We start from the raw sequence: 11,408 nt of genomic DNA, 5'->3' as shown, positions 1-11,408 counted from the left end.
TAATAAAATGAATGTTGCTGGGTTTTTTCCCAGTCAGTGCGATGATTTAGTCATCTTCGAAGTACAGTATTCACCTCGTCCTTTGGGCTCGGTGAATATTGTACTACTCAGGCGGCTTAATCACTGTAATGACCTCAAAAATTAGCAATATTTGTATAATGTTACATTTTTGATCAATTTGTTAGTCACTGGTATCTGATAATTATATTGCAAAAAATTGCATAATATTATAATTCTCATTTTTACTGAGAAATCAGAAAAATGGAAAGTTGATTTAAAAGAGCATTCCTCCTATGTTTCAAACATCAGCTTATACCACAGGCATGTGTTTAGGTAACAAGCATTCTGATACGTTGGATCTGGTAATAGTGGGGAAAAAGATGTCCTATAGCGTAAAACCGAAAAAGGGGATCAATAAAAGTCTTACAAACATACAAATATTTACAGTATTGGCTGACATTATCTTTTATACTATAACATTATAAATTTACTAGGAATGGAATAAACATGTTGTTTCTCGGCTGCATTTCCTAAAAATAACTTTGATATAAACTAGTGTAAACATTTCCTTCGTTATGGACGCTATTTAATGGCATGGCACTGTAATTTACAATCTCAATCTGTTACTTAGTGATATTTTGAGTTTTATTCCAATTTTGTTTAGAGGGGATATTTACCAGCATAATATACTTCATTTGTAATATTTTTTTAATTCATATTTCACGCCTTATCGTAACAATTTCTTCTACAATTATGTCACTTCTTATAAGGTCTTGACTCACCTGGATAAGGACACCAGGGCTCTGTTTTTCCTTTGTTTGCTCTGTTTGCTTTTTAGGCTTTTTTCTTCTTCTTTTCCCGCCTTTTTTTTGCCAACAAACATGGTTATTGCAAGTATTATGAATGAATTTTATTTTTGCCAAATCGTACCATTAATGTGAACATTTTTTTATTATTTTACTTTCTGTACGCAACAGCTCATTGTAACATTCATTTTGTTTTGATTGATTATACAGATTAAAACTTACAACATGTGTAGCAGTCTTTCATCATCGACCAAAATATTTACCTCATTATCTTGATAATAATTTCATAGACTACTAAATTCATATTCATACACAAAGACCTAGTCAGTTACATCTCAAAATGATGTAAGAATTTTATCATGTCAGGGAGTAAGACACGGAGAGATTTAAACATAACATAACATTGAAAGGCAATAATTATTTTTTTAAAAATGTGTTTTGACCAGATTTCAAAGCAATCCGCTTGATGATGTTTGTCCGTCCGTGTAAAAAATGGTTCAATTTCTCTGCAATGGTAAGGGTCATACTACATATTTTGCCTGTACTTAATCAGTTAGCAGTTTTGATTTCCATAAATACATGGTTTCTCTGATTTAGTTCACCTTTGAATGATTTTGGTCAGAAATTGATTGTCTGATTTATAATCAGGCTGTGTCGATTTTGGCGGTTTCTGGTAATTTCCATAAGATAATGCCTGACATTAATAAATTTTAACTCTATAAATTAAAATTGTTGGTGATGGTCAACATATCGGACCGTCGAAATACCGGCCCGTCGGACTATCGGAATATTGGGCTTGAAGCCGGAAGACAAATGTGATCACAAGAAAGGTGCAAATTTTGTACATCGAAAATTAATTTGGAAAACATGTCAAATGTATCTAAACTTGGGAATAAGTATCCTTGGTTAAATGGGATTTAAGTTTAATCAAACAACGGACCGCGGACCTTCCAAAGTGAGATAATTGCAAAATAGCAAAAATTTGGTGAGGTCTTTTGATAATCTTATCTTTTATCACTGAGCCAATTTCCACTTAACTTGTTAAAGGTATCCTTTTGAAAAGGAATTCAAGTTCAAATGAAGGTAAACGCCCACTTCCAGGAGGAGATTACCGGTATAACAAAATAATAAAGATATTATTGTCTTTTCCAGAACTACTAAGCCAATTTCAAACGTAGAACAAGGGATTCTTATGTAAGGGAAGCTGCCATGTAAATGACTTCCCCACTTTAGCTGTGACATACGGTCACCGATGATTTAGTAACATCGGAATTATGCAATATCGAGCACAAGGTTGTCCAGATTTCTCTTTTCTATAATAAGTCGTTTTTGTAATAAAGAAAATTATATCCAACGGCAAGTCTAGATAATCTGTGCTGCTGATGAGAATTTATAAAAATAAATACCCTCCTCCCTCCCAAAACAAATTGCACGTTTATAGATAAATCAATTTTTGTTTGAAAAGAGGTAAACAAGGACCTTATTCTACAACTAAAGTGGGGAGGTTCAGGTACTCTACATCGTCATAATGGCTGACTTCCTTTTAAAACGTGGATGAAAATATAAATACCAGCTATATTTGTCTATTCATTAAAAATTCTCGCCTAGCTGAGTAGCTCAGTAGTTTAGCACGTCGACTGCTGAACTGTAGCTCGCGTGTTGGAGTCCAGCAGGGGTTTTAAATTCTCAGATTGCTTTGAACTAAAACTATTTTTTTTTTTACTAAATAAAGTAAATTTGAAAGTTTTCAATTTCAAAATATTGTTGTACATATCCTCCACTTTTCACCCATATCAAATTTCTCTGTATAGTATAGCATAACTCCTTAAAGGTCATAGGAGACGGTTTTTAACAATACCTTTTCTTTCTATAATTATCAACTTTGTTTCATAGACTCCTCATAAAATTGCTATTTTAAGATTAATAACGATATTAACACGAAGAAATTGAAGTGCAAAGGTAGTTGGAATAGAAAATTGTTACCCGATTATCGTTCCTGATTTCCTGAATTTGTGACGTCATAAGACGATTCACTCGCAACTGGAGGATTTTTTTTTAATGGGAAACCATAGTTTGTTATGCAGGATTTTCTCGTCTTCGCCGTGCTTGTAGTTGGTCTGTAGTCGAAAATAGTTAGAACTGCATCTGGTCGAAGATTTAACTTCATAAACCCATTAGTTTTTGCCAAAGTAGAGTGTATACAATAACGAAACTGATCCTCATCAACCCCCGTAATCGCGTAAAATGATTGTCAAACAAACTGTGTTCTCAGATTTCACACCAGTCTTTGTGAATGTTGGATCATTTAGACAAAAGTATATAGAAATACCTGACTTGCTACATTACAGTTGAATCTAAGCACATTGAACATTTTGACGGCTAAAATCCGTAGGTGTTAGTATTTAAACAAATATACATTTGCGTCAGGCTGGTCTCTGTTGACGTCATCAAGCAAGGGAGATAAGTCATCTTACTATTTTGATACTTCACACCACAGCAACATTTGACGGTCTGTAGCGCCTGTTACCTTACGATTTTTCCTGAATGACTTCTTTACATATGTTAAGTAATTAAAAAAGAACACATTTTCGTGCAAAACATTTTATTTAATTTTGAAAATCGTCTCCTATGACCTTTAAGAATATTTTTAAAGAATTGTTCCTATATCTATTGGCATGTAAAACTTTGATCCCCTATTGTAGCTCCACCCTTTCCCCCTTGGGCCATGATTTTAAGAACTATCTCAGGAAGCAAGCATGTCATGTTTATACTAATATTATGTAATTGCTATTATTATGTATTTAAAGACCATTTTATGTTCATTACTCAGAGAGGACCAATGCAAAACTCAATTTAAAAAAAAATACAAATTAAATGTCTATCCTCTTTCATATTTACATAAATTCTACAAATGAGTTATTTCTATTTCTTTAGAGATGAAAATCTGCTTAATACAATGGAATATTATCTAAGATATGAACGATACCCTTAACCTGCCAGAATGAACAATAGTGAAGGACTAGTTGCAGGAAAAATTAGCTTCGATGTAAAAACATGAAGGTTTCTAAATGACTTGCTTTACGTGGTTTGGATGGTTACCAAGAATTAACGTTTAAAACGCTGCGTCAGTGTTAATATTTCACCCAAGGCATCCGGAAGCAAAATAATGTTCGTAATGTGATATTGAAAATATATCATTACATGGCAAAATTCCATAGGGCCATAATCCCTAGATCCGCAAAGGAACGCATGGAAGTGTATTTTCAGCTGAATTCTAGTCTTAATTTAAAACTGATTGCGCCTGATCAGAAGACATTGACTATTTTCAATTAGCTATTTCTTTTCATTTATCAAAATCAATACATACAAATTCTGATTAGCTCCTAGAACAAGGAACGAATACAATATGTACACGTTTCCACTATGATGGCGGAGTGAACTTCAAGCCTACCTAATGAAACAGCTGATCCGCTGAATTAACAAACCTTTGTCCCAGATCAATTCAACTGAATAGAGCCACACAACAGCCATCGTTAAATATTATCTCACACTTTATTATTCCATTGCTAAAATAATTTCTTCACCTGCTCATTTTGTTGAATAGGTTTCCTATATAACAGAAATTTTGTAAATTGTCATTTTTGTTTTTTATTACATGGCGCTAACAGGCACACGGGGACACTACATCATGTAACATGAAAGTGATTTTGTCAGTGAATAAGTCGGTTCGTTGGAATTTTTTGAAGGTTTTTGGTGATTATTCGTGGATTTGTGTGTTGAATACATGTAACACAATGTACTAGTAATTTGGGATTATTAGCTACCTCCTATTTCACATAATGGATATAATTCTTGCTTTTATCATCTTGAAAAGTCAGATTGTTGTTCAATTTTGATATTTTTCGTCAAAACTTTTTTGAATCTCGTAAGTTCATTTTCCAACATTTCATTTCAATTCTGGTAATCAAAGTATATTGATAAGATTGAGTGATCTCTCGATCTCAATCTCTCCTACATATTCATTTTTACAACAGGTTTTTTTTTTTTACAACAGGTATGGTAATATATACCAAAATAATGTAACCAATCTGATTTCAACACATGATTGAAGAAAATACACGTATGTATGATATATAGCATAAAGAAATCTGAAATATTGTGTAAGTGTAAGATGATTCTATATATGAATTTATAGTTTTATATATATATATATATATATATATATATATATATATATATATATACATACTTTTTTGTGAAAAATTTAAATAATTAAAAAAAAAATAAAACATCATAAAAAACTTATCAAGTACACATAAATTACTATCTTACAAGTCCATATATTGCAGTAAAATTTGAACATTGGCATGCGGTGTCAAATACGTAAAGGGAACAAAATTTGTTAATTCTTTGGGGATGAGGGTCAGAGATAAAACCTCATTTGAAATCGATTCTCTCTCTCATTATCCTTATTATTGTGATCACGTACAAATATTCGTTTTAATGCCGTATTTTATGGACTTGTGCATATTTCTAGAATTATCATTCTTATCGTTGTTTGTTTGAAGCTTAAATAACTCTGCAGACATTTGTATAGTATTTTCATAAAATATTAAATGCAAATCCGATTGAGTAGAAATGTACAATGCACAAAATGGGAAGTCTTAAAAATTTACAAGTAACTTTTAATATATAGCATCAATTTAAATGTGACTCAGAGCTTAACCATGTACCGGACTCGTGAGAAAAACTTACATTTATGATAGTTTTGAAGTTCAACTGAAGTGTCTAACTGATATTTGGAGATAAAACGTAGCTAAAATCAAATTTACTTAAGATAAAGATTACAATGACAGGTGTAAAGAGTCAAAAATGATTTTAATACATTAACTAGTTTGAAATGAAATGTCCATTCATTCAGTAATTGGCAGTTGATTGATCAGTTTATGATATATAATAAAAATTATAAATCACAAATATTTACATTTCTTCAGATGTGAATTATCTCTTTTGAAATCACTTGGAAGGCAAATTTATAACACGGTCATAACATGCTTGACAATTTATTTCAAACAAATATTTTTAAGCTATGAAAAACTTTCAACATGCTATTGCTTTTGGGCTTAGAGTTGGCACCATTCAGCCTGTCGCGTGTCCTGTATATTTGTGTGTAGGATTTCTAGGTAATGACACTTCACTTCGTTCTAATACGTGTAACATTTTACGCAATATATATTCGTAAGAAGTCAATATTTTCATTACGAAAGAAAAGCTCACAATTAACTTTATTCAAGACATTTTAACTCGCCCTCATTTATCGCCTCGTTCTTACACAGGCTGAAACAACAAAGCTTAACCACAGTTAGGCGATACAGACGTGCAGAATGGCTTTCTTTTTTGAAAATATATCAAACCCGAATTTGCGACAAAATAAATAGATAAATAAATAAGTTGAATAAATAAAAACTTTGCTTTATTATCTGGAATTATAATTTCTGTAGTATCTGTTATAAATGTGGAAGGACAGCAATATGTTAAAAGAAGTTAACAATGAAAAGCCGAGGAAAACCAAGAGAAAAGGAAATGACTGCTTTAAAAAGAAACACCCAAAGTTTAGTTTATTGCGTTCAAATAAACAGAAGCCGTTTTATCCGGAAGTGTCAACTTTTTGTATTTTTGTAAGTGAAATTTATCACGGTAATGACGTGAAATTCTAATAGATTGCATCTTTCTGATAAAAATCTTTTTTCTTTTAAATTCAAATGTGAAGTAAAATCCTTTTCAAAACAATTTGTTGTCTGAATTCGTCAGTCTATATAACAGATTCCTTTATCGGTGATAAAAGAATTCGCCCCTCGCTTTTTGTTTATTTTGTGTATTACAGAATACAATTTAATGTTTATAGCGTAATAAACCTCATTAGTTTTTATTGATCTATCTTAAGAGGTCTTAGTGAACTTGCAAAACACATTAAATTAATGGCGATATGCAAGTTTACTAGTGGCAGGAAAATTATACTCCATTAGTGCAATATAATGCCTTCCAATGGACACAGTCCTTCTTATATCCTGAAATGTAAATGCGGTACATGTATCTATTTATGAATTTCAAGGACCAATATCGAATCCTAAATGAGTATAAAACATATAGTTGAAACTATAAATTACCTGTGATATATGACGCAAATTATCATGATTTTTAGATACATGTAGACATTAAATGGACGTTGTGTAATCATGCAAAAATCACAATCAATCTGTCCATTAGAATCATCTTTGGTCTAGTTATCAGAACACGGTTATGTTCATGTATAGCCGCTTTTAGGAAAATATAACTCCAGCTTAAACAACTAAAGCATTACTTTATCTTGCCTTTTTCTTGAATCAGCTGCAGAAAATGATTGTTGGTACCACTTGAATGCCGATCCCGATTCTACAAGAAACCAACTAAGAGTCATTGTGATAGGATGTAGTGTTGTCTTCCAGTACAGGTGTCACACAGAGTGAATTTCTTATCAGCATAATTAGATCTAAGTGATATCGAGTCCCACGGAGTAATTGATGAAAACCATTAAAGCGATTAACCCACGCCGACATATATAAACCAAACTCTAAAATTCGTATGAAAGTATACAATGCATCTAAAAAGTAAACAGGGGGTGGGTGGGTGGGTTTAAATTGGTGTCAGTTTCATGATTTTGGGGTGTTTTATTTTAAATCTAGGATGTTTATTACTAATAATGGTTCACGGATCTTTGATTAATTGACGACGACAACGTTATGCAAATCAACATGGCCACGTGTCTGATTGTCCTGAAGATGAAGGTTAATACACAAAAGTCAGTTGGTCGTGCATTTGGAGCGACTATGTCAACATTTCATCACCTGCCACCACACGCTTCCGATCTTAGCCTGCTGGTTATTATAAGTGGCGTATTCATTCAATATCTAAAATTTTAAAATGATTTCATTTTCTAATTTACATTTTCCACCCAAAACTAATTTTCATTTAGCCTATTTTTATATATTGTTTGATCTTTAGACCTACATCGGGTCAATTCTTGATATAAATAAGTGAATGTACCAAATGCCCAGTCCACTGCATTGCAATGTCCATGTCCTTACACCTGTAATTACCATATCTACATTCGGGATGGTTGTAGTTAAAGTGATCACGACATTAAAAGGTTGGAAGAGACCCAGTTAAATGCCTTTAGGGTCGTAACAGACCTAGATACTCCTATTTTACATCTAAAGAATCTCTTTACCTAGAAACTGACCGGTAACCAGTGAAGCGGCAAACTTTAGAATTCACTCACAACAAGTATCAGAGTATGTAATATTTTGAATACAAAGCAAACCAAGATCTGAGAAAATTGTTACAAGTCCAAATTCTCCATGTCTTACTACATATCAGTTAAACAACAGTATTTACACTATATATACAGTATGGATATACATGTACAATATTCGTATTCTGAGAGTGAGCATAATATGTAAAATGGATAGTTATAATGTAGTATCAAAATGGATAGTTATAATGTAGTATCTAAATGGATAGTTATAATGAAGTATCTAAATGGATAGTTATAATGTAGTATCTAAATGGATAGTTATAATGAAGTATCTAAATGGATAATTATAATGTAGTATCTAAATGGATAGTTATAATGTAGTATCTAAATTGATAGTTATAATGTAGTATCTACATGGATAATTATAATGTAGTATCTAAATGGATAATTATAATGTAGTATCTAAATGGATAATTATAATATAGTATCTAAATGGATAGTTATAATGTAGTATCTAAATGGATAATTATAATATAGTATCTAAATGGATAGTTATAATGTAGTATATAAATGGATAGTTATAATGTAGTATCTACATGGATAATTATAATGAAGTATCTAAATGGATAGTTATAATGAAGTATCTAATGTAGTATCTAAATGGATAGTTATAATGTAGTATCTAAATGGATAATTATATTGAAGTATCTAAATGGATAGTTATAATGAAGTATCTAAATGGATAGTTATGATGTAGTATCTAAATGGATAATTACAATGAAGTATCTAAATGGATAGTTATAATATAGTATCTAAATGGATAATTACAATGAAGTATCTAAATGGATAGTTATAATGTAGTATCTAAATGGATAGTTATAATGTAGTATCTAAATAAATTGTTATAATGAAGTATCTAAATGGATAGTTATAATATAGTATCTAAATGGATAATTATAATGAAGTATCTAAATGGATAGTTATAATGTAGTATCTAAATGGATAGTTACAATGAAGTATCTAAATGGATAGTTATAATATAGTATCTAAATGGATAGTTATAATGTAGTATCTAAATGGATAGTTATAATAAAGTATCTAAATGGATAGTTATAATATAGTATCTAAATGGATAATTATAATGAAGTATCTAAATGGATAGTTATAATGTAGTATCTAAATGGATAGTTATAATGTAGTATCTAAATAAATTGTTATAATGAAGTATCTAAATGGATAGTTATAATATAGTATCTAAATGGATAATTATAATGAAGTATCTAAATGGATAGTTATAATGTAGTATCTAAATGGATAGTTACAATGAAGTATCTAATGTAGTATCTAAACAGAACTTGTTGAGTTCGGAACAGAGGAAGCAACCTCTCTCAGTCAGTTCAAGGGAAGTGAGTGTTTTACCTGAAAAATACCCGAATCCCTTTCCGCATGATTGGCAAAGCTTGAAATGACTATTAACCACACTAAAATGATAATATAACTGCTTACTGGTAAGCCAAATGAAGATCGCCATCTATTTCGTCATGAATGCGAAGCAATTGTGAACAACTGGCATATGATTGTTGTTAAATAAAATACGTCTATGGAAATCTGGCAGAAGTGAAAGTAGAATGCAGATATATATTTAAAAAATAATTTCTGAAATTACATGAGGGTATGAACTACAACGCTTACGGTATACTTATATATATATATATATATATATATATATATATATATATATATATATACATGCATATATATACATATATATATATATATTTAAAAAATATGAAAAGAAAACAGAAATCCTCCGTAAAGCTTTAGCGCTTATATTTATTATAATACTATTATATTAGTATCTGATTACTGAGACTCTATTTCAATTTTGGATATATATATATATATATATATATATATATATATATATATATATATATATATATCGTTTAATCTTACATCCAGTACGTCAAGCTTCTCGCGTCTATATCAGTTTGATTTTGTTGTATATCATTCATTCACGGTAAAAGGCAAACTGGTCTTTTGAAATCACATAACTAGAACAATAAGATTATTGAATGAAATTTACAATATTGTATACATATACAAATCAGTCCAAACCTGAAAATTCTAAATCAAACACGATTAACGTTTGATTTCAATACCTGAAAAAAATAAGTCTTTGTCGCATAAAATTATTCGAAATCTGTAATTGTTGGCGTAGTTTTCCCCCTATTCTGCGTTTGAAGTCCACGGTGGATTAAGTTATAATTGATTAAAACTTCAGAGGAGGATCTACTATTCAAATTTAATTGATTTATAATAGGTTGAGTCACTCGTTTTGATATTTTTTGATCGTAAAAGTAACGGCCATTATAAAATAATCGGATTAATTTCCATTAAGCCTGTCTAAGTCTATTTAACTATAAGTCTATTCATATTTTCTGCTCCCTTTTCTTTGATCAAATGTGTTTAAAGTGGTTTAATATCAGTTCTTACTTTACTTTACTTATATTCCTCCCCTTTGATGATTGTATGTATTTATTTAATTTGCGGTTTACTTACCACAGTTTACCGATGTAAAACATTGTCACTTCTACTCTTCTAATACCAGTCACAATAAATCGTAATGAAAACAAAGAATAACATTTGCTTTTATTCATGTGTTATATGGTTCCAGAACTAGGGGGAGAGACATCATAATCCGTTTTCATAACGTAGTTTTTCTCGTATGCTATTGGCATTTACGTGAAAGAAAATAATAAATGAACTAGAAAATTTGTTTGTTTTTCGCATTTTCTTGACGTTTTGTCGGAAATGCTAAAAATTTAGCCTTAGACACTAAATCGACACCGAGCATGCGAGGAAGTTCTCACTAACGATCGTTTTTCGAAGTGATTCAGTTTTTGAAATACTTGTCCATCCCGACCGTTAATTTCTCGCTAAATCTTCACCTAGACACCAATCCAATAGGGAAATATCTCAATTGTCTATTGATCTTAGTCCGGATTATCTCTGCTTGACACTTGTTTAGAAAAGGCACGCGTTTCAATAACGGATTAATTTGCATGATGCTATAAAGAGCTACATGATAAAAAAAGAAAAACAAATCAAGAAGCAATCATTTATTGGCCGGATCTCCGGAAGACGTGCAACGGTGAGTTAATTTTCAAGTAATTTTGATAATTTTTTCATTTCAATCTTTTTCATTGTATTTCAGCATACAAATTATACTATTGGTATGTACAATCTTACAAATAATGGTTCTATTTCTAAGAAATAATTTTGATGTTAGAATTAAACTTGGAAAT

This window comes from Ostrea edulis, chromosome 3, assembly GCF_947568905.1.
Source record: "Ostrea edulis chromosome 3, xbOstEdul1.1, whole genome shotgun sequence".
In the NCBI taxonomy this organism is placed as follows: Eukaryota; Metazoa; Mollusca; class Bivalvia; order Ostreida; family Ostreidae; genus Ostrea; species Ostrea edulis.
The sequence above is the reverse complement of the archived record's forward strand: the minus strand, read 5'-3'. Positions refer to the sequence as shown.